The sequence below is a fragment of the Bubalus kerabau genome, chromosome 9 (assembly GCF_029407905.1).
Source record: "Bubalus kerabau isolate K-KA32 ecotype Philippines breed swamp buffalo chromosome 9, PCC_UOA_SB_1v2, whole genome shotgun sequence".
Lineage (NCBI taxonomy): Eukaryota > Metazoa > Chordata > Mammalia > Artiodactyla > Bovidae > Bubalus > Bubalus kerabau.
In genome coordinates, this window is record NC_073632.1 from 14,451,522 (window position 1) to 14,475,670 (window position 24,149).

The window sequence follows — 24,149 nt, forward strand, 5'->3', positions numbered from 1 at the left end:
TACTTTTGGCATTATTCATATCTTTTATGGTGAATTTCAGCTTTGACATTTATTGTGAGAAACATGCCAAAAAGAAAACAGTAATGGAGTTTATAACTTAAATCTGTAGAGAAAGTGTCAACCTATAGTGTTTTGATTTTCAGGTGCCACTTATACTGCCTAATACAGTGCCATTTGCCTTGTGAAGATCTGTAAACATTAGTTGTTTTGAATGTGCAAGAGACTCTAATTTTAGTGATCTGAATACCCCACAAATGGCTAAGAATGATATGAAAACCAGCAACTAAGGAACATCTTTGTAGCAAATTCATAACAAGTGTCCTTCAAGGATGAACTCATATTCTGTTCCTGTTTGTATTTGTATTGACCTTTTAGTGCATTATATTCAGCTTTTAAAAGTGAGTATATTTCTGTGCTGGAAGAAAAAGGATCTTAGTCTCAGACTTTGTTTCTTTGTGCGACAACTGGAAAGGAGCGATGATGTTTGTTTTGTCCCCCCAAAAGTACAGTCTGTTGCAGTTTACTTTATGTATGACAGAGATAATTTTAAAAAATACTATAAAAAATAAAATGAACAGACATCTGAAGAGGTGAATATAGGGAATGAATCAGAACTTTCAAACCAAAGTGTAATAGCTTTTGCCGGATTATCAAAGAGACATGTGGTCTTGTGATATCCTTATGGAAGATTATGCATAAAGTTGACTAACTCCAGATGCTTTTTGTTGAGTGCTGTTTTCAGTTGGTCTAACTGGGAGTAGTACTTGGAATTAATTGTTTGGTTCTCCAGAAGGAGTTCATAGAGGATTCCCTTCCAATCCCACTGTATACACAATATCACCTTTGTATTTTTTTTTAAAGCAGCAGAATACATATTCTTTTCTTTTTTTTATTTAATTTAATTTTATTTTTAAACTTTACATAATTGTATTAGTTTTGCCAAATATCAAAATGAATCCACCACAGGTATACATGTGTTCCCCATCCTGAACCCTCCTCCCTCCTCCCTCCCCATTCCATCCCTCTGGGTCCTCCCAGTGCACCAGCCCCAAGCATCCAGTATCATGCATCGAACCTGGACTGGCAACTCGTTTCATACATGATATTTTACATGCTTCATGAAGACCAGCCTTTGGTGAGGCTGGTGGTGGTTCATTTCCCTTTCTCCATGATCTCTTCCATTCCACATAATTGTACAGTATCCACCTTTTATTGCCTGCTATTTGTTTTAAAAATGGAACATTTTGGTTACATTTAAGTAGAGAATTGCATGCAGAAATATGGTCAAAAAGATTTTTTTGTTTGTTTTTGTTTAACTTATGTGGAACCCAAACATCAAAGCAATTAGCATAGCTAAGCTGGTGCAAATTATTTTCAGCACTTGATTTGGATATTTTTAGTATGTCTGCTATCTCCTCCATGGTGTAACACTGGATTATTCTCAAATAATGCCTCAGTTGAATCACTATCAAATTCAACTGGTGTACCCAACTGTGGGGCATCTTCTTGTGAAAAATCTGTGGCATGAAACTTCCCAAACCACTTTTAACATGTTCAATCAGTCACAGCACCTTCCTCATACATGCACAAATCTTTCTTGCATCTCAGTTGAGTTTTTACCCTTAAATAATAAAGATAATATGCTTGAAATTTAGCTTTTTTTTCTTCCATCTTCAATATTAAAATAGCTACACAAAAATTCACCAACTTTGATAATTTTTTCAATGCATGCTGATATGATTTCTGTCATAATACAATATAATAAAAGTGTTTGGAATTATTTTAAGGAAAACTAAGCACTATTAGAGCCATCTTACAGAAAAACTTAAATGAACCTTTTGGCTGACCCAATAATATATTCAATATTTCCTCCTCATGGATGATTTTTCTGTGATTGCAGGTAGGATGATCATTTCTGAATATATATCAAGACTTAAATTCAAGAAGACTAGTTTGGCATGTGTGTGTCACCATTCTTAGTACCCTGGTGAGCTGATAGCTGCCACATCAGAATAAGGAGTCAGTTCCTTGGAGATGAAGTCTATCTGAATCATTCAAACGGCTATTGTTGATGTGACTCAGTCTATTGAATTTGTGTTTGCTTATTTCTCTGGAAATGGGAAAGTGGGACGTTGAATGGACACTATTACCCACACTTAACTTGCATTTGACCTAAAATTACATTTCCAAGGAAATTAGATCTTGGGTCTAAAACTATAAAAAATCAGCAGTGTAAAGTATAAACTATGCCTAATTTTAATCTGTGTAAATTACTCTGCTAGACCAGATGTATATATGTCATGAACAGCCATATAATTTTTCAGAAAGGTACTCTTTGAATAAATTATTACAGTCAAAATTTAATGAATGACATTTCAACACACTTTGCAAATGTTTCACTTATATCAAGTGAAAAAGACAGTATTAAATCCTGATTTGCATGGTACTAGATCTCAAAGTAAACATGATCATGGTAAAAATTGAAATTGTAAACATAAAAAAGTTTGCCTTTGACAATGCTATTGCTAGCTATTGTTGAAACATAATAGTTATCTTTATCATTATCAATCTATCATCCTTCATTCCTAGTGAATACTAATCAGTAGGTTTTTTACTCATAGTTTTAGCACTGTTGCTAATCTTCTGTGAATTAATAATAAAACCTTTAAATGTAATAATTCCAGTTCAGTATAATATACTGAAAATAAAAGCTGCCTTTTTTAGGTTCAGTTATAAGTCACTGTCCTACTAATAGAATTTCCTAAAGAGAGAGAAAGTCTCTTACACCTAATGAACAGTCTGCAAATGAAAAGGTGCCTCCCATATTTTACTCTGGCATGACACTGAAATCCTTCCCCACTGTAATTAGAACTATATCAAGCTCTTGTTAGTCTCCTGATTTTGCTTTCTCCAATGTGTGTTATGTTCATCCTAATCATATAGGCTCTTCAATCAGGGAGAGTTAGTGCTGATGTCTAGTTCACTCCATCTCAAAGAAATGGCCTGTAGTTTCTTCCTCATTTGCCAATATAATTTAAATTACTGTAGAAAACAAAAGTGACACATGTAGCAGAGCAAAGAGGTGTTTACATAACAGTTTTCAGGAGTATAACAATACTGATTAAAGTGCTAGATTGTTTATTTACTCATTATGAAGCAACCAGGCTCAGGTCAATGGAAAGAAAAGATAGAATTTTTGTGTAAATTCTTATTTATGGGAGCTGATTTCCATTCAATAATGAGCTATGGAAGGAACAACTAAAATAACCCAGCTGCAAATTAGACAGTTCAATACCTTGTACAATGTCTTGGACAAGATCAAATGCTAATGTGATGTAAACATTGCTCTTGTATTTTCCCATTGGGAATGCAGAACTGTGCCCATTGCATGGGATTTTAAAGAAAAACTTTGATTTTAGGTCATTTATAAACAGGTGCTGATATCAGAGGAGCTTTTTTAGTATGTTATTTATCTGCTTATCAATTATTTTCCTGAATATTTTTCTCTTTCCCTTGCCATGTAATCTAAATGTCACTATACTAGACCAAATAGACTGAGTATGGAATTAAAAATGCACAAATTGTCAAACAATTAAGCAATGCTAACACTCCCATTAACTAGGTATTGCTATTAAAAAGAACTTTCCTAATAATTTCCCTGTTGTTAGGAAATGAACTTTCACTTTCATAAGGCACATACACTCTATCTGAATTTGTATCTACTTACTGGGTAACTTGTGGTTGTCTACTAAATATTTACTGATGACAGCAAAGTCAGTCTACACATCCTTGGAGGAGGAAGCAAGAAAGAAGAGCACAGGGTATAGCTGTACTATCACATCACTGGGTCACCAGTCTCCTTTACAATATATTAGCTACATTTCATAGTCCTGCTTCCCACTTCTTTTTGGATGTGACAAAATACTTTTATTATCTAAGTGCATCTTCCAGTCTTTGCATCTGTTTCTGTCTTTAGTTCTTACTGATAGTGTTTGAACACAAACTTGAAAGGAATTCAAGCATCTTAGAATAAAGCTGTGCACTACTTTGTGACAAACTAACTTCAGATAAAATTATGTAAAGACACTTCCATAAAAGGAGCATTTGAGTTGACTTAAATGTGCACATTAGTTCATTAATATCGATACTACTCAAACTGTTCTTGTCATGATGGTATGGTAGTCATAGGAAAGCTAAATAAGCCTAAGGAATTGTATAATAGATGGTCCATCAGAAGAGGAAAGAATGTGTATTCATCTTGAATTATTGAAATGCTTTTTCCTTTACATTAGTATATGTAAGTGATAACAAACTTGTGCAGTGTATCACTATTTCTCATCTTCTTAATCATTAGCCAAATAATCCACAGCTGTTTCTACTCTGCATGTCATATCCTTTACTGGGATTCCTTGGGAGGTAAAGTATCTTGAGATCCAGTCTCTACCTCCTGAGATGTGGAGATAAGGTATTTAGATGTGGAAAAGTAATATCATTATCATAACAGAAATGAGAGAAATAGAGAAAAGGCTTTATCATCTGAATAAATACTTGGAAAAATTAAAAGCAGAGGGTAACAAACCAAAAATTTAAGACATGTTTCTTACAATGCTTTTAGGTTGGTTTAAAGAAACATAGGTAGAAAAATCATGGTGAAAGTGTGAGGTGGGCAAATTTGGTAGTTTCTTCTGTGTCACTCATTTTCCTTTGGTGTCATTAAATTTCAAGGCAACCCAAGTGTATCCAAGATGCCTTGGCAAGATTTCTGAGCAGAGTAACTGATAATGAAGTTCAAGAGCATTTCAAGACTGGAAACAGACCTATAGAAATGCTACTGGTATAGCTGCTCTTTATTTAGCAGTCTGCAGTGTGTCTTGCACCTACCCTGGGTCTCCTTGGGCTACCAGTTAATCACCAATTTTGTATAATGCCTTTGGTCTTTTTCCCCAAAAGTAACATGTGAATGTGGCTTTTTTGAGACAGAGATGGAAAACGTGGAGTCTGTATTCACAGCCTGCCCCTAGCACTCAAGGTTATGCATGCATTTTAGCACAGCTTTTGTTTTCAATGGAATCTCTGTTATTGCCCTGTGAGGTACGCATAATGATCAAGTGTAAAAACATCTTGACTGGCACCTGCCTGGAGCTTCACTTAATGGATGCTTTCAGTCCTCAGATGCCAGGACTAAATTAAAATGTGTATCTGTGGGAAAACTTTCTGAGCATGTTTTCCATCCTGAATTGGTTGATTAAAAAAAAAATAGTTTGGAGTAAGAATGTACAATGACAAGAATACAGAATTGTAAAAGTGAAGGAGAAAAAAACTCAGGTTAATGTTTACATAAGTTAGGGGCTATCCCAGGCTTGGTTGGCACTGTGAATGAGATATGCTTTTATTAAAACTGTTAGGAAGAACACACATTCATCAAAAAGTCCTTTACACAAGCAAAGCAAGCAAACCTAAACACCAATAAATCCTAACTGAATAGGAATAAGAGTTAGTAGATTAACCTTTAAAAAAAATTGATTTACATTCATTATAGCTTTGCTAATATAAATTCTTCATGTTTAACTGTAAGTCAGTTAATGGCTTCTGATTTAGAAAGAAAGTCATCTATTTTCAGTTTTCTTTGAACTATAAAAGTACTCAGATTTTGTTGTAGAAACATTGGAAAAAACATAACCAAAATGTAAATAATTCTATCACCCTAAACTAGTTAATTTGAAATATTGTTATATTACTTTCAAACAGACAGACACACACACAATGACTATGTTATGTGTCTGGGTGTATGTATAAAATTATGAACATATAATAATTGATCTCTATTTTAGAATTTTTAAAATTCTGGTTTGAATTGGGCATCAAAGCTGGTAATATATTCAAAATATTTCCTCTATGAAATTTGCATGTCAGAGACTTAAGTATATATGTATGTGGCATATGTGCATATATATATGTATGTATATATGACTTTTGTTTGTAGTATTTTTAACATTCATACATTTAACTATTTTGTGCTAGTCTGTCAACACCTTTCTTTGTATTGTCTTCATTTGCATTTTAATTGTGAATTTGGTTATTATTTATGCCATATCACTGCTTTATCTGAGGCATATATAACTTCTTAAAATATGTGTTTTCATATAGCAAAATGCATAGTTAACGGTTTCTTACATTGCTCTCATTATTGCGTTAATCTTAACTGCATTACTGGAGATGCTCTTAATTACTGATTTAAGTTTTTAGGATCATATCCAGTTCTTTCTACCACCCATTAAAAGCTCAGATTGTCTCTCTTTACTCTTAAATTCCTTCAAATGTCATATGCGTGTGTGCTAAGTCACTTCAGTTGTGTCTGACTCTTTGCGAACTAAAGACCATAATCCACCAGGCTCCTCTGTCCATGGGATTCTCCAGGCAAGAATACTGGAGTAGGTTTCCATGCCCTTCTCCAGGGTATCTTTTCAACTCAGGGATCGAACCCATGTCTCCTTCATTGGCCGGCAGGTTCTTTACCACTAGAACCACCTGAGAAGCCCTCTATGTCATTTACTTCTTTTTAATCCCAGGTCATTTTATTCTTGTGACTTTAAAGCATTAGTTTTTTACTTTTGTTTTTCTTTTTAAATATGCTTCCAATGTAAAGTTAAAAATAAGATAGAAGAAATAATATAAATTTAAAAAAAGAAAAAAGAAAAAAAGAAATTTTCTGTCATTAACTTTTTCAGGCTTGAAGAGACTGTTTTCAAAAGTATGCCTTCTTCAGAAAAACTTAGATATGTCCTCAGCTTCTTGTTTCACAGTAATAGTATAGATACCAAGATAATTAAAATAATGCTTTCCTTGTAGTCACATCAATCAATATATAATTAAACATAATTTCAATGTATAAGGCCCATATATTATTTATACCTCATTGTTCACCTGGAAGATATTTTATATATAAATTCAATTCTCTTGGAGAGAAAAAGCTTGAGAAAATTTTCCTGAATCCAACTTTAAACCATGTGCAAATGCGCAAATAATCATTCCTTCAAGATTTGATGTAACTAGAAGAGACAGTTGCTCAGCTTCTCAGTCATGTCTGATTCTTTGCAACCCCATGGACTTCAGCATGCCAGGCTTCCCTGTCTTTCATCGCCTCTCGAAGCTTCCTCATACTCATGTCCATTGAGGCGGTGATGCCATCCAACCACCTCATCCTCTGCTGTGCCCTTCTCCTCCTGCCTTCAATCTTTCCCAGCATTAGGGTCTTTTCTAATGAGTTGGCTCCTCACAGCAGGTGGCAAAGTATTGGGGCATCAACTTCAATATCAGTCCTTCCAGTGAATATTCAAGGCTGATTTTCTTTAAGAATGACTGGTTTGAAATCCTTGCTGTCCAAGGGACTCTCAAGAGTCTCTTTCAACACCACAGTACAAAAGCATCAATTCTTCAGCACTCAGCCTTCCTGATGGTCCTACTCTCATGTCCATACATGACTACTGGAAAAACCATAGCTTTGACTATGTGGACTTTAGTCAGCAAAGTAATGTTTCCACTTTTTAATGCTCTGTCTAGGTTTGTCGTAACTTTTTTTCCAAGGAGTGCCTTTTAATTTCATGGCTGCAGTAACCATCAGCAGTGATTTTGGAGCTCAAGGAAATAAATTTTGTCAGTGTTTCCACTGTTTCCCCATCTATTTGCCATGAAGTGATGGGACCAGAAGCCATGATTTTAGTTTTTGAATCTTGAGTTTTAACCCAACTGTTTCATTCTTCTTCTTCACCTTCATCAATAAGTTCTTTAGTTCCTCTTCACCTTCTGTCATAAGGGTGGTGTAATCTGCGTGTAATCTGCATAATTGTGGTTATAGATATTTCTCCTGACAATCTTGATTCCAGCTTCTGCTTCATCCAGCCTGGCATTTCTCATGATGTACTCAGGATATAACCTAAATAAACAGCATGATAATGTACAGACTTGACATATTCCATTCCCAATTTTGAACCAGTCCATTGTTGCATGTATGGTTCTAACTATTGCTTTTTGACCTACATACAGGTTTCTCAGATGGAAGGTAAGGTGGTCTGGTATTCCCATCTATTTAATATTTTTCCACAGTTTGTTGTGATTCACACAGTCAAAGGCTTTACCATAGTCAATGAAGCAGAACTAAATATTTTTCTGGAACTCTCTTGCTTTTTCTATGATCCAGCATATGTTGGCAGTTTCATCTCTGGTTTCTCTGCTTTTTCAAAATCCAGCATATACAACTAGAAGTTCTCTGTTCAGATACTGCTGAAGCCTAGCTTGGAGGATTTTGAGCACTGCTCTTCTAGCATGTGAAATGAGAGCAATTGTGCAGTAGTTTGAGTAATCTTTGACATTGCCTTTCTTTCAGATTGGAATGAAAACTGACCTTTTCCAGTCTTGTGGCCACTGTTGAGTTTTCCAAATTTGATGGCATATTGAGTGTAGCACTTTCACAGCATCATCTTTTATGATTTGAAAAAGCTCAGTTGGAATTCCATCACCTCCACTAGCTTTGTTCATAGTGATGCTTCCTAAGGCCCACTTGACTTGCACTCCAAGATGTCTGGCTCTAGGTGAGTGATCACACCATTGTGATTATATGGGTCATTAAGATATTTTTTGCATAATAATTTTGTGTGTTCCTGCCTCCTCTTCTTAATATCTTCTGCTTTTGTAGGTCCATACTGTTTCTATCCTTACTGTGCCCATCTTTGCATGAAATGTTCCCTTGGTATCTCTAATTTTCTTGAAGAGATGTCTAGTCCTTCTCACTCTCTTGTTTTCCTCTATTTCTTTGCATCGATCACTGAGAAAGGCTGTCTTATCTCTCCTTGCTATATTTGGAACTCTTCATTCAGATGGGTATCTCTTTCCCTTTCTCATTTGTCTTTAGTTTCTCTTCTTTTCTTGAAAAGGAAAATTTAACATTTTATATAACCTCCTGCACCTTCTGCTTCTGTAACCCAGCTTGCTCCTTGCAAAGTCTGGATCACATAGGTCTCAGAAAGTGGAGACTCACAATACCAGGAACTGGAGCTTATCTCACTCACCCTTGTCCTGCTGTTTGCAATATCCCTAGCCCCTGCAAACCCACAAACCCTGTCCGTGTATAAAAAAACCTCTGTAACCCTTTTGTTTGGGACTCAGAGCTTAGAGTGTTAACTCCTCTGGGCCCACAAGAGTAATAAACCTGAGTTCTCCAACTTTCCAAGTGTGTTGATTGGTTTCTCAAGTACTGGTTTCTGCAATATTTCTGTAGGCCCCAGTGAGATTCCAACCATGCAGGCCCCTTGATCCACTGGACTAGCGGCTCCAGCAGGCTGGAGCAAAGGTACCCCAAGAAAAACCCAAGACGAACAAGAAAGGGTGCCACCAGATGGTATTATGGGTTCTCTTTCAGACCAGTGTTCCGACTCTCTGGACAGCCGAGCACTGACTGCACTCTTTGGAAGGACAGAGCAACTCATCAGTAACAGCCACAGGATAAGGTAAATCTCTGGGGCCAGTCTCTAGGCAGGAACCTACCCCAACGGGTAGAAGAGGAGACAGATCACCTCCTTGGGCTCCCCGGAAGGGAGTATCAGATAGGGAGAAATGGAAACTCAGGAGAAGGGAGGCATGGTGAATGATAACCTCCTTGGGACTCCCAGGAAGGGAGCAAGAGTTAAGGAAACCTCTGAATGATTGTGAGTGCATGATTGCTGATTGAACAGAGTGAGATATTTCCACTACCACCCCTTTGGAAACTGCAAAGCCAATTCTTTTTGCATATACAATTAAAAACAACTAGCTTGTTAAAAGGTTCTGCCTAGGAAAAAGCTTAAAGTTTACTCTTTCCATGTCCTTGAAATACACAGCCCACTTTGCCTGAGACCTCAGCCTTGAGCAAATTAGAACTTCAAGCAAAATAAAAAAAAAGGGGGGGTCAAAGGGATATTTTAAATCTCAAACAGAAAACTATAAGATCTCTGTCTATCTGGATTTATGTATGTCTCAGTGTATGTCTTTTTTTTTTTCTTTTTTCTGATAATATTGTTGAAGTTGTAAAAACATTCTAATGTAATTGGCCTAAAGAAAAGTCAGTTCAGTTCAGTCACTCAGTCGTGTCCAACTCTTTGTGACCCCATGAATCGCAGCATGCCAGGCCTCCCTGTCCATCACTAACTCATGGAGTTCACTCAGACTCACATCCATCTAGTCAGTGATACCATCCAGCCATCTCATCCTCTGTCGTCCCCTTCTCCTCCTGCTCCCAATCCCTCCCAGCATCAGAGTCTTTTCCAATGAGTCAACTCTCTCATGAGGTGGCCAAAGTATTGGAGTTTCAGCTTCAACATCAGTCCTTCCAAAGAACACCAAGGACTGATCTCCTTTAGAATAGACTGGTTGGATCTTCTTGCAGTCCAAGGACTCTCAAGATTCTTCTCCAAAATCACAGTTCAAAAGCATCAATTCTTCGGTGCTCAGCTTTCTTCACAGTCCAACTCTCACATCCATACATGACTACTGAAAAATCATAGCCTTGACTAGATGGACCTTTGTTGGCAAAGTAATGTCTCTGCTTTTCAATACGCTATCTAGATTGCTCATAACTTTCCTTCCAGGGAGTAAGTGTCTTTTAATTTCATGGCTGCAATCACCATCTGCAGTGATTTTGGATCCCCAAAAAATAAAGTCTGACACTGTTTCCACTGTTTCCCCATCTATTTCCCATGAAGTGATGGGACCAGATGCCATGATCTTACTTTTCTGAATGTTGAGCTTTAAGCCAACTTTTTCACTCTCCTCTTTCACTTTCATCAAGAAACTTTTTAGTTCCTCTTCACTTTCTGCCATATGGGTGGTGTTATCTGCATATCTGAGGTTATTGGTATTTCTCCCGGCAATCTTGAGTCCAGCTTGTACTTCATCCAGCCCAGCATTTCTCATGATGTACTCTGCATAGAAGTTTAATAAGCAGGGTGACAATATACAGCCTTGACGTACTCCTTTTTCTATTTGGAACCAGTCTGTTGTTCCATGTCCAGTTCTAACTGTTGCTTCCTGACCTGCATATAGGTTTCTCAAGAGGCAGGTCAGGTGGTCTGGTATTTCCATCTCTTTCAGAATTTTCCACAGTTTATTATGATCCACACAGTCAAAGGTTTTGGCATAGTCAATAAAGCAGAAATAGATGTTTTCTGGAACTCTCTTGCTTTTTTCATGATCCAGCAGATGTTGGCAATTTGGTCTCTGGTTCCTCTGCCTTTTCTAAAACCAGCTTGAACATCAGGAAGATCATGGTTCATGTACTGCTGAAGCCTGGCTTGGAGAATTTTGACCATTACTTTACTGGCATGTGAGATGAGTGCTTACAAATGAAACAGTTCTAAATATAAGAAAAATTAACCTAAATAAATTTCAGGTTCATGTAAACTGGGAAACATTCAATATTAAATAATTAGTATTAATGTTTGTTTGCTAATCTAATAAGGAAGTAAGAAGTATGGTTTTAATAAAGAAGATATAAAAAATAAAATTATATTTTATAAAGGGAAAAGAAAGTAGGTCTGACTTACAGGTGGCTGTTACAAAAAGTGATTAAAAGGTTTGTGGAAAGTGAACCCAAAATAGTTTTGTGCATAGTTACGACTGATTAAGTTTAAAATAGATTTAGCATTCAGTACACTATTCTATTTTAGCATACTATTGAAGTTTTCTGTAATTAAAAAAAAAAGATTAAAAAGATTGCACATAGAGAACGTTAAGTGCCAATTCAGCTAAAAAAATAAAATAAAATACAATAAAATAGATTTAATTAAATTTATCTAAATGAGTTTAAAGTAAGCTGGTGCAAAACAAATTTGGCCTTTCCCTCTGTTAAGAGGGCATACTTTCTTCAGATATTTAAGGTCCGTCAAGGCTATGGTTTTTCCAGTGGTCAAGTATGGATGTGAGAGTTGGACTGTGAAGAAAGCTGAGCATTGAAGAATTGATGCTTTTGAACCGTGGTGTTGGAGAAGACTCTTGAGAGTCCCTTGGGCTGCAAAGAGATCCAACCAGTCCGTTCTAAAGGAGATTAGTTTGGGTGTTCTTTGGAAGGAATGATTCTAAAGCTGAAATTCCAGCACTTTGGCCACCTCATGCAAAGAGCTGACTCATTGGAAAAGCCTCTGATGCTGGGAGGGATTGGGGGCAAGAGGAGAAGGGGACAGCAGAGGATGAGATGGCTGGATGGCATCACTGACTTAATGGACATGAGTTTGAATAAAGTCCGGGAGTTGGTGATGGATAGGGAGGCCTGACGTGCTGCGATTCATGGGGTGGCAAAGAGTAGGCCATGACTGAGTGACTGAACTCAACTGAATTGAACTGAACTGAATAATAGATTTAAGTTTCTTTACCTCTTAATTGATCTGTTCTATGTTTACCTTTATAATCTTTTGTTAACTTTGGCTAAGTGAATAACTATTTTTTCACAGTGACTTATATGCTCCTTGGAGAAGGCAATGGCACCCCACTCCAGTACTCTTGCCTGGCAAATCCCATGAATGGAGGAGCCTGGTAGGTTGCAGTCCATGGGGTCGCTAGGAGTCAGACACAACTGAGCGACTTCACTTTCACTTTTCACTTTTATGCATTGGAGAAGGAAATGGCAACCCACTCCAGTGTTCTTGCCTGGAGAATCCCAGGGACAGGGGAGCCTGGTGGGGTGCTGTCTCTGGGGTCGCACAGATTCGGACACGACTCAAGCGACTTAGCAGTAGCATATGCTCCTACCTGACTGACTGTTATAAACCCTTTTGACATTTATTGACATAGCTTCCTAAATAACTTGACTTCTAGCTAATTTTGGGATGCTTCAGAGGGCTCCTGAGATAGCCCAAAGAGCTATTAAGCTTCCTGGGTTCATTGGACATGTTAAATTACAGAAGTACTGTTGAAGGGATGATAAATTTTTTCAGATTTTACTATATGGTTGATGTTACTAATATAGATATCTTAAAATTAAATAAAATTCATATAGATCTGATATACCCTGATAAAATATGGCCAACTATAATTCTGCTGCTAAGTCACTTCATTCGTGTCCGACTCTGTGCTACCCCATAGACGGCAGCCCACCAGGCCTCCCGTCCCTGGGATTCTCCAGGAAAGAACACTGGAGTGGGTTGCCATTTCCTTCTACAATGCATGAAAGTGAAAAGTCAAAGTGAAGTTGCTCAGTTGTGTCCGACTCTAGCGACCACATGGACTGCAGCCTACCAGGCTCCTCCATCCATGGGATTTTCCAGGCAAGAGTACTGGAGTGGGGTGCCATTGCCTTCTCCGACTATAATTCTAGTTATCATATTAAAGTGTTATGACCAGGTTTCTTTGTCAGTTGCAATAGAATCAGATTCTAAACATGCCTTCTATGGTTTTACTCTTATGCCTTTAGAAAAATACTGCTAGTTGTTCAAGATTTATAGAAAGACTTTCTAAGATTAAACAGATAAACAAATTTTATTATTGACAGTATTCTGGTACCAGACTGGAATTTGGTCTTCTCTCTATTTAGAGAACAAAGTTTTATTAAAATTCAGCTTTTGATAGCAGATTATGAGTTTATTTGCCTTTAAGTGATTTGTATTTATTTTTAAAATTTTTTTGTTACTTTGACAAAGTAAATAAACATTATTTAAGATTACAGTACATGTAAACAAAGTTCATTCTGCTTCAAAAACAGCAAAAAATAACAATTCACGGGTGAACTTTAGATATCCTGATGTCCTTAAAACATGGTAATAGTCTGCTTCTAAATCAGGAAATTAAAAATGGATAAGCAACAGCTGAAAATCAAAGTCCCAGGGCTATGGAAAATCCAAGATGGCTACTTGGCTTGTCCCAGCTCCCTGACATACCTCATTTTATTTGATGGATTAAAGCCTTACCTGGCTACAGTGTTAATGCCCTCACAGTGAGTTCTCCAAAAAAGAAAAAAAAATTATATTTCACTGAATATTAAGTTCTAATTTGATTAGTTAAAATCTGTGCTTACTAAGACTCATTTCTGAGATAGTTCCTTATTATGTTATATTGCTAAAAGTTTTAATTAAGTTATTTAAAAGGACACTTTAAGATTTTCTAAAGCTTATCTCAGTAACCAGTCTTTGGATAAAGGTCAGATGCTCCATGATGCACAACCAGGAGATTAACAGTTGGCTATAATCATTTAACTGAGTCAGATAACCTGGGGTATACCAGGCTATACCCAATGAAAGTTCTTGACTTGAATTCTTGCTTGTGACCTTACTAATAACTGCTAGCTATATTATTTTTTATATAGCTTGCTTCAGAAGATTATTTCTTATGTTACAAAATGTGTGACTGAGGCTGTGATAAAATGCTGATACGCAGTTCCATATGAGATCGATAACTGTAATAATGTAACTCTAGATATGAAAAGAAACAAGAGCAAATATTTTCCTGGACCAAGAAGCTAGTAAGACGGGTATAGTCCAGAGACTTCTGCTATTTACAAGGCCTGGTCTAGTGACAACACATTGAGTGGCCTGTCAACGGAATCTTTGTTGTACCTGTGAATGAGCCTTCCCAGCACCGCAGGACACAATGACCATGAAATGCCCCCCAAAACATGGTAAAATATGACTATGAAGGGGCCCTGCTGATTGGAAGTTGCCCCTTGCCAGCTGCCTCTACAAAGAGTAAATCATTACCATTACAAGATGCTGACCTTCAATACCCCCCTGAAAGGAATTCAAGGTGGAAACAAAAAATAAGGCACTCTGTGCTCTGGGAAAAACCCAGAAAACATGCCTTCAGATAGTCAGATGTTTTCGGGTAAAGATTTTTATGAGTCCAAATTCTTACATCTTCTCATACCTAGAGAAATACTAATGTCACGAACCAAGTTCTGGACCTGGTTCTCCTCGCTAGCCCCTCAGAAGCTTTCCTACTTCTATTAATCTTTGGGCCATATATCTTTAATTTTCTTGTTAAGTTTGTTTCTCCAATAGTAGTACAACAAGAATATCCTCCGGCCAACACCCAGACAATGCTAGAATAAGCTACTTATCATTCTGTGCACTCTCCTCTTCCTCCATAAATGCACCCTGAGGTCCTCAGGCTATTCTTCCTTTGAGATCTTATATAGGAGATGACCCCCAGTAATAGAAAAGCTCAAGGGAGACCACCAACAACTAGCTGACCTGGAGATGTCCATCTTCAGGACCTGGAAAAGCGTTCTGCCATATCACCTGAGAAACCTTAAAAAGGACACCCTTTCCTTTGGGCAATTGGGTTCATTCCTATCTGCCAGGAGATGAGATATGGTTAAAGATTAAAAGAAGGAACCTCTTCAGCCAGTTTGAACAGGCCCTCACATGGTCATCCTGGAAACCCCTACTGCTGTTAAAGTTACAATGTCATCCCTTGGATCCACCACATCAGAATCAAGAAGGCAGAGGCTTCCTGTGATGAGGACACCTGGAAAGAAGGGACCCCAAAAACCTCCTCAAGGTCCGGTTCCAAAGACAAGGGTCCTCAACCACGTAGGATGCTGAGCCCTACTCTACTCATTCTGGAAGCTGACTAGTCAACGCTCGCCAGAGGCTTGAGGATCTTTTAGCCTTGCTCCAGCTACACTCCTGCAGGTGACTGGTCAATGCACAACTGAAGCTTGAGGATCCGGCTATTGAAGTATTAATGGATTTTCATTGTCAACCCTGGCCTCTATCCCTAATCAGTATTATTGCTGTGCTTTTCATTATGAGACCAACTAGACTCCCTGGCTGAGGTGGTTTTACAGAATAGGAGAGGGCTAGACCTACTGACAGGAGAAGGCAATGGCAACCCACTGCAGTATTCTTGCCTGGATAATCCCATGGATGGAAGAGCCTGGTAGGCTGCAGTCCATGGGGTCACTAAGAGTCAGACATGACTGAGCGACTTCACTTTCACTTTTCACTTTCATGCATTGGAGAAGGAAATGGCAACCTACTCCAGTATTCTTGCCTGGAGAATCCCACAGATGCTGGAGCCTGATGGGCTGCCGTTTATGGGGTGGCATGGAGTCGGATACGACTGAAGCGACTTAGTAGCAGCAGCAGCAGCAGGCCTACTGACAGCTGAAAAGAGAGGACTCTTGTCTCTTCTTAAATGAAGAATGTTGCCTTTATGTAAACCAATCAGAAATAGTCAGGGATGGCCCAACAGCTAAGGGAACAAATCATAAAAAGGAGAGAGGAGCTAGCTAATTCCTGGGATAATTAGAGCAGTATCCAGAACTGGGCATCGTGGCTTCTCCCTTTAACAGGCCCTCTCTTCATCCTCTTTGCAGAGTTCTTGTTTGACCCTTGTATTCTCAATGTAATTAGCAGTTCATAACCTATCAGATTGAACTCATAAAGTTACAAATAGTAATAGCTCAATATAGCCCCCTAAACAATGGGGAGCTCTGAATATCCAACCAAAACATGAGATGATGCTTTCTTCAATGAGTGATAAAAGCATCAAGAGGCGTGAATGAAGAGGAAAAGTTACAATTTTACATAAACTCCTGCACCTTCTGCCTCTATAATCCAGCTTCCTCCTTGCACATTCTAGATGATGTAAGGTCTCAGAAAGTGGGGACTCATAATACTAGGAACTGGAGCTTGTCTCACTCACTCTTGTCCTGTTCTTTGCAATCGCCCTAGCCCCTGCCAAAACACAAACCCACTTAATCATGCCTGCCTATGCATAAAAAAGTCTGTAACCCCTTTGTCTGGGGGCTCAGAGCTTAGAGTATTAACTCCTCTGGGCCTGCAGGAGTAATAAACCTGAGTTCTCCAACTCTATGACTCTGGTGCTTGGTTTCTCGAGTACTGGATTCTGCAACATTCTCAGCTATTTGTAAGGCCTCATCAGATAACCATTTTGACTTTTTGCATTTTTTTTTTCTTGGGGATGGTTTTGATCACTGCCTACTGTACAAGGTTGCAAACCTCTGTCCTTAGTTCTTCAGTCATTCTATCAGATCTAATCCCTTGAATCTATTTGTCACTTCCATTGTGTAATCATAAGGGATTTGATTTAGGTCATAACTGAAGGGCCTAGTGGTTTTCCCTACTTTCTTCAATTGAAATCTGAATTTTGCCATAAGGAGTTCATGATCTGAGCCACAGTCAGCTCCCTGTTTTGTTTTTAATGATTGTATAAAGCTTCTCCATCTTTGGCTAAAAAAATGCAATCAATATGGTTTCACTATTGACCATCTGGTGATGTCCATGTGCAGAGTTGTGTTGGTGTTGTTGGAAGAGGGTGTTTGCTATGACCAGTGCGTTCTGTTGGCAAAACTCTGTTAGCCTTTGCCCTGCTTCATTTTGTAATCCAAGGCCAAACATCCTTTTACTCCAGGTAGATGTGAGAAGATGTATTTCCCTTGTGATTTCTTATAACTAATCTAAAACTTACCAGAAGTAGTTGGGATGCTTTGCATTTAGTAGAATCATGGTCACATCCTGTTTCTGAGGCACCCGCACCAAGTGAGATACAGGAAAAGAACCTCAGCATTAGAATTTGCATTAGAAATTGCAACATAAGTGAACTTTGAAAAGCATCACTGAGACTCTTTCTTAGTACAAAAGACTGGAGTTTGCAATCTAATTTACAGTAGAAAAATAACTTCTCTTATCTACAAAAGATCTTTTCTATTATTGACATTGATGAGGAAAACAGCAAAAATAACAATAGGAGTGACAAGATAAAGAACATTAGTTCAGTTCAGTTCAGTCACTCAGTCATGCCTGACTCTTTGTGAACCCATGGACTGCAGCACGCCAAGCTTTCCTGTCCATCACCAATACCCAGAGCTGGCTCAAACTCATGTCCATTAAATTGGTGATGCCATCCAACCATCTCATCTTCCATCATCCCCTTCACCTCCTGCATCAGAGTTTTCTAATGAGTCAGTTCTTTGCATTAGGTGGCCAAATATTGGAGTTTCAGCTTCAGCATCAGTCCTTTCTATGACTGTTCAGGTATTTCCTTGAGGATTGACTGGTTTGATCTCCTTGCAGTCCAAGGGACTCTCAAGAGTATTCTCCAGCACCACAGTTCAAAAGCATCAATTCTTCAGTGATCAGCTTTCTTTATAGTCCAACTCTGACATCCATACATGACTACTGGAAAAACCATCACTTTGACTAGATGGACCTGTGTCAGCAAAGTAATGTCTCTGCTTTTTTAATATGGTTTGTCATAGCTTTTCTTCCAAGGAGCAAGCATCTTTTATTTCATGGCTACAGTCACCATTTGCAGTGATTTTGGAGCCCAAGAAAATAAAGACTGTCACGGTTTCCATTGTTTCCCCATCTATTTGCCATGAAGTGATGCGATTGGATGCTGTGATCTTCAATTTTTGAATGTTGGGTTTTAAACTAGCTTTTTCACTCATCTCTTTCACTTTCTTTTTTTCACTTTTAGTCTTCACTTTCTGCCATGATGGTGGTGTCATCTGCATATCTGAGATTAAGAAATACTATAGCAGAGTATATTTGTGGCTATCCTCCAAATTGAATAATAAATAAAAAAGAAGAAAATATATACGAGTAGATGATGCATAAGGAGTGAAAATTTTCAAATTTGTTGTGATTTTATCTAGAGATGTTGGGTTAATCCCCAGATCTCAATTAACCTGTTATTAGAATTATAACCTACCTGAAGTATATTAATGTGTATTATTTAAAGGAGTTAGCCTATATAGCAATAGTGCAATGTAACTCATTAAAATGACATTCTTCAAAGGTCATATCAGTTTTAATAAATACTTATTTTTCCCCTGATGGAGAAAAGTTCAAAATTTTCTGAAACTTGAAAATTTAGATTTCAAATATAGTAACTCCCTGAAAGTAACAGGGTGGCTATGAATACAAAATGGAAGTTCTTAATGATGAAAAAGTATCCCTTGAATCAAGCACTTACTCCAGTGAAATCTAGACTTTGAGATTTATTTTTAAATTTGAGTGACCTCATTATACATCATCATCATTGTTGTTGTTCAGTCCCCCAGTTATGTCCGACTCTGCAACCCCATGGACTGCACCATGCAAGGCCTCCCTGTCACTCACCATCTCCCAGAGCTTGCCCAAGTTCATGTCCATTGTATCAGTGATGCCAGTCAACCATCTCATCCTCTGTCATCCCCTTCTCCTCCTGCCCTCAATCTTTCCCAGCATCAGGGTCTTTTCCAGTGAGTCAGCTGTTCACATCAGGTGGCCAAAGTACTGTAGCTTTAGCTTCAGCATCAGTCCTTCCAATGAATATTCAGGGTTAAATCTTCTTTAAAATTGACTGATTTGATCTCCTTGCTGTTCAAGGGACTCTCAAGAGCCTTCTCCAGCACCACAGTTTGAGGCATCAATTCTTCATCATTTGCATTCTTTACAGTTCAGCTATCACAACTTTACATGACCACTGGAAAGACCATAACCTTAACTATACAGACCTCATTATGTCACATATTAACTGAGATATTTTATGACTCCAAACCTTTTTCATCACTTTTACACGATTATTTCAGCTAAAGCTTCATATACATTATACTTGACAACATCCCAGCCATTTTGAAATATGAAGACTACCATTTGACATCACAGCAGATGCTGCTACTGTACTGCTGCATGTTTGTTCAATCTACTTCTTTTCACCAGTTATGGAATACAGAGCTGCTTAAATCTTTCAAGTTTATTTAATATTTTCATTCACAAAGTGATGCTTTAAAATTTAAGAACCAAAGCTGAATTCAGTTATGCATACTGTCTTTGGCTCAATGGGACACTCTCCCAATTCAAGCTGTGATTCTGACTTAATGTACAGTGTTGGGAATTAGCATATGCCCATGGTGATTACCCTGAAAAGTTATGTACTTTAAGCCAAATTAAGTGCTTCACTGGTAGATCAGTGGTAAAGAATCTACCTGCCAATGCAGGAGGCATGGGCTTATCCCTGGATTGGGAAGATTCCCTGGAGAAGGAAATGACAACCCACTCCAGTATTCTTGCCTGAGAAATCCTATGGACAGAGGAGCCTTGTAGGTTACAGTCCATAAGGTCTCAAAAGAGTCAGATATAACTTAGTGACTAAACAACAACAACAAGCAAAATAAAAATATTGTAATTGCATTCTTAAATTATTTTATTAATGTGTCTGAAACATATGTATGTGTATATATGTTTACTATTTTATAATGTATTCTTATTATAATTATTGGTATAGAATTATATATCATATTTAAATATAATATATTTTAATTATATATTATAAATATATTTATATTTATATATTTATAATATATATAAATATATATATTTATATATTATATATATATTTATAATATATAAATATATATATTTATATATTATATATATATTTATAATATATAAATATATATATTTATATATATAATAAATATATAAATATAAATATATATTAGATATATATATCTAATAGATATATATATAAATATAAATATATTTATATATATAAATATATATAAATATATAAAATATAAATATATTTATATTTATATATATATAAATATAATATAAATATATTATAAATATATTATATTTAAATATAATTATATATTTTATTATATTATTAATTAATAATATATTATCATATATTATTATGTGTATATATATATATATATGGGCTTCCCTGGTGGCTCAGAGGTTAAAGCATCTGCCTGCAATGTGGGAGACATGGGTTCGATCCCTGGGTCAGGAAGATCCCCTGGAGAAGGAAATGGCAACCCACTCCAGTATTCTTGCCTGGAGAATCCCAAGGATGGAGGAACCTGGTGGGCTACAGTCCATGGGGTCGCAAAGAGTCGGACACAACTGAGCGACTTCCCTTCACTTCACTTCACTTCATAGTACACGGGGTCACAATGAGTTGGTCATTACTGAGAAACTTTCACTTTCATATATATATAAAAGTGAAAGTTTTATATATACACACACACACACACACGTATCAAGGTTATGTTTATTACCCAAGTCAGAAGCAGGTAAAATAATGAGATACAAGTATACACATATTACAAAGGCCCAACTCCAGCATAGAGACAACACCAAATGATGGTGAGGATGTAATTTTAAACATAATTTTACTATGCAGTCTACTGATTGCATGCCTTGGCATCTACTCAAAGAAGTTGAAAACCTGTGTCTACATAAAAACTTATATACAGACATTTGTAGAAGTTCTATTCATAATTGACAAAACCTGGAAGCAACCAAATTTTCCTTTAGTGTGTGAATAGATAAGTAAAATATGGCAGTTCCAGACAATAGAATATCATTCAGCACTAAAAAGAAATGAGCTATTAAATCATAGAAAGACATGGAGGGTTCAGGATGGGGAACACATGTGTACCTGTGGCGGATTCATTTTGATATTTGGCAAATCTAATACAGTTATGTTAAGTTTAAAAATAAAATAAAATTAAAAAAAAAAAAAAAGACATGGAGGAAAAATGCATATTGCTAAGTGAAAGAAGCCTACCTGAAAAGGCCCCATACTGTATGATTTGAACTATACAACATATTGGAAAAGGCAGAACTACAGAGCAGTAAAAAAAAAAAATCAGCAGTTGCCAGAGTTTAAGGGCTAGAGGAGGGATGAGAGGGTGGAGCACAAACGCTTGTAGTTAAAATATTCGGTGGGCTCCCCTTGTGTCTCAGTGGTAAAGAATTTGACTGCCTGTGCAGGAGACTTGGGTTAGATCCCTGGGTGGGGAAGATCCTCTGGAGAAGGAAATGGCTACCCACTCCAGGATTTTTACCTGTGAACTCTCATGCATGGGGAAGTCTGGAGGGCTATGGTCCAAGGAGTCGCAAAAGAGTCTGGCACAACTTAGTGACTAAGCAACAACAAAACAACAAAATGTATTCTGTATAATTCTCTAATGGGAGCTACATATCATTAAACATCTTTCCAAACCCAAAGAATGTACAATACTAGGTGCGCTTGCATGTGCATGCTTAACTCAGTCATGTCCTAGTGTTTGCCAACCCATGGACTGTATCTTTCCTCTCAGTTTTGCTGTGAGTTTAAAACTACTCTGGAAAAAGTAGTCTTATTAAAAGCAATCAAATTGAGATCAATTCAAAAGGATAAGAAAATCCAGTCATAGGCTTGTCTATGACCATTGCTTGGAAGATAAATTCATCAGTGAAAATTATTCAACATTTAATCACTAACATTGTCAAGGATCACAGTCAGTCTCTTACCATAATTACTAAAGAAATTATACATTACATTAGAATGTACAGTTGCAAATTAATTTTGTTATTATCTCCAACTCATTGATCTTTATTTAGGACTCAGAAAAGTAAAGTGACTACCCAGCATCACAGACTTCACTAATATCACAATCTGATAGAATTGTAACTGAAACTTAGCTTCCACCTTGAATTTATGTATGCTTTTTTCTTGTGTGTCTTTTAGTTAAGGAAGAGATTTATGGAATTAGGAGCCAATTAGCTGGGTTGTAGCTCTGAATCTGGCACTATGATTAAACAAGTATAGTAGTCAATTTTATTAAAATGACTGGAAAAGTTTACAGACACTTGTTCACTTTTGTAATTCATTCTGCTTAGTATATAGTAACTCATTTATGCTTACCACCACACAATTCTTCCCTACGTAGAGAAAGAAAAACTTTTACATGAATGAATCCACAGTTATGAAAAATACAATGTATGCAAAGAGACAGTATGGAAGATGAATTCAGTTTCTGTTTAGCTATACGCTTTTAGAATAAGAGCAGCCAGACCAGAGGGAGAGAAACCAAAGAGGGCCTTTTAGAGAAATTATACGAAGCAAAAACACACTGGTAGAATGAAAGCTGTGTAAGAAAAACAGTAGGAGCAATGCTAGAACACAACTAATGCTTAGGATGTACCAATTCCAAACTTCAGACTTAGTTAAGTCTTTATTCAGTCCTTTGGTTAAATAGATGTTTAGTTCAGTTCAGTTCAGCCACTCAGTTGTGTCTGACTCTTTGCGACCCCATGAACCTCAGCACGCCAGGCCTCCCTGTCCATCACCAACTCCCGGAGTTTATTCAAACTCATGTCCATCAAGTTGGTGATGCCATCCAACCATCCCATCCTCTGACGTCCCCTTCTCTTCCTGCCCTCAATCTTTCCCAGCATCAGGGTCTTTTCAAATGAGTCAGCTTTTCGCATCAGGTAGCCAAAGTACTGGAGCTTCAGTCTCAGTATCAGTCCTTCCAATGAACACACAGGACTGATATCCTTTAGGATGGACTGGTTGGTAGGAGAGTCCAAGGGACTCTCAAGAGTTTTCTCCAACACCACAGTTCAAAAGCATTAATTCTTCGGTGCTCAGCTTTCTTTATAGTCCAACTCTCACATCCATACATGACTACTGGAAAAACCATAGCCTTGACTACAGGGATCTTTGTTGGCAAAGTGATGTCTCTGCTTTTTAATATACTGTCTAGGGTGGTCATAACTTTCCTTCCAAGCAGTAAGCATATTTTAATTTCATGGCTGCAATCACCATCTGCAGTGATTTTGGAGCCCAAAATATAAAGTTAGCCACTGTTTCCATTGTTTCCCAATCTATTTGTCATGAAGTGATGGGACCTTAGTTTTCTCAATATTGAGCTTTAAGCCAACGTTTTCAACTCTCCTCTTTCAGTTTCATCAAGAGGATCTTTAGTGCTTCTTCATTTTCTGCCATGATAGTGGTGTCATCTTCATGTCTGAGGTTATTGATATTTCTCCTGGCAATCTTGATTCCAGCTTGTGGTTCATCCATCACAGTGTTTCTCATGATATACTCTGCATATAAGTTAAATAAGCAGGGTGACAATCAATACACAGCCCTGACATACTCCTTTTCCTATTTGGAACCAGTCTGTTGTTCTATGTCCAGTTCTAGCTGTTGCTTCCAGAGCTGCACACAGGTTTCACAAGAGATAGGTCAGGTGATCTGGTATTCCCATCTCTTTCAGAATTTTCCATAGTTTGTTGTGATATACTTAGTCAAAGGCTTTGGCATAGTCAATAAAGCAGAAATAGATGTGTGTGTTTTTTTTTGTTTTTTGTTTTTTGTTTTTTGTTTTTTTTTTTTCT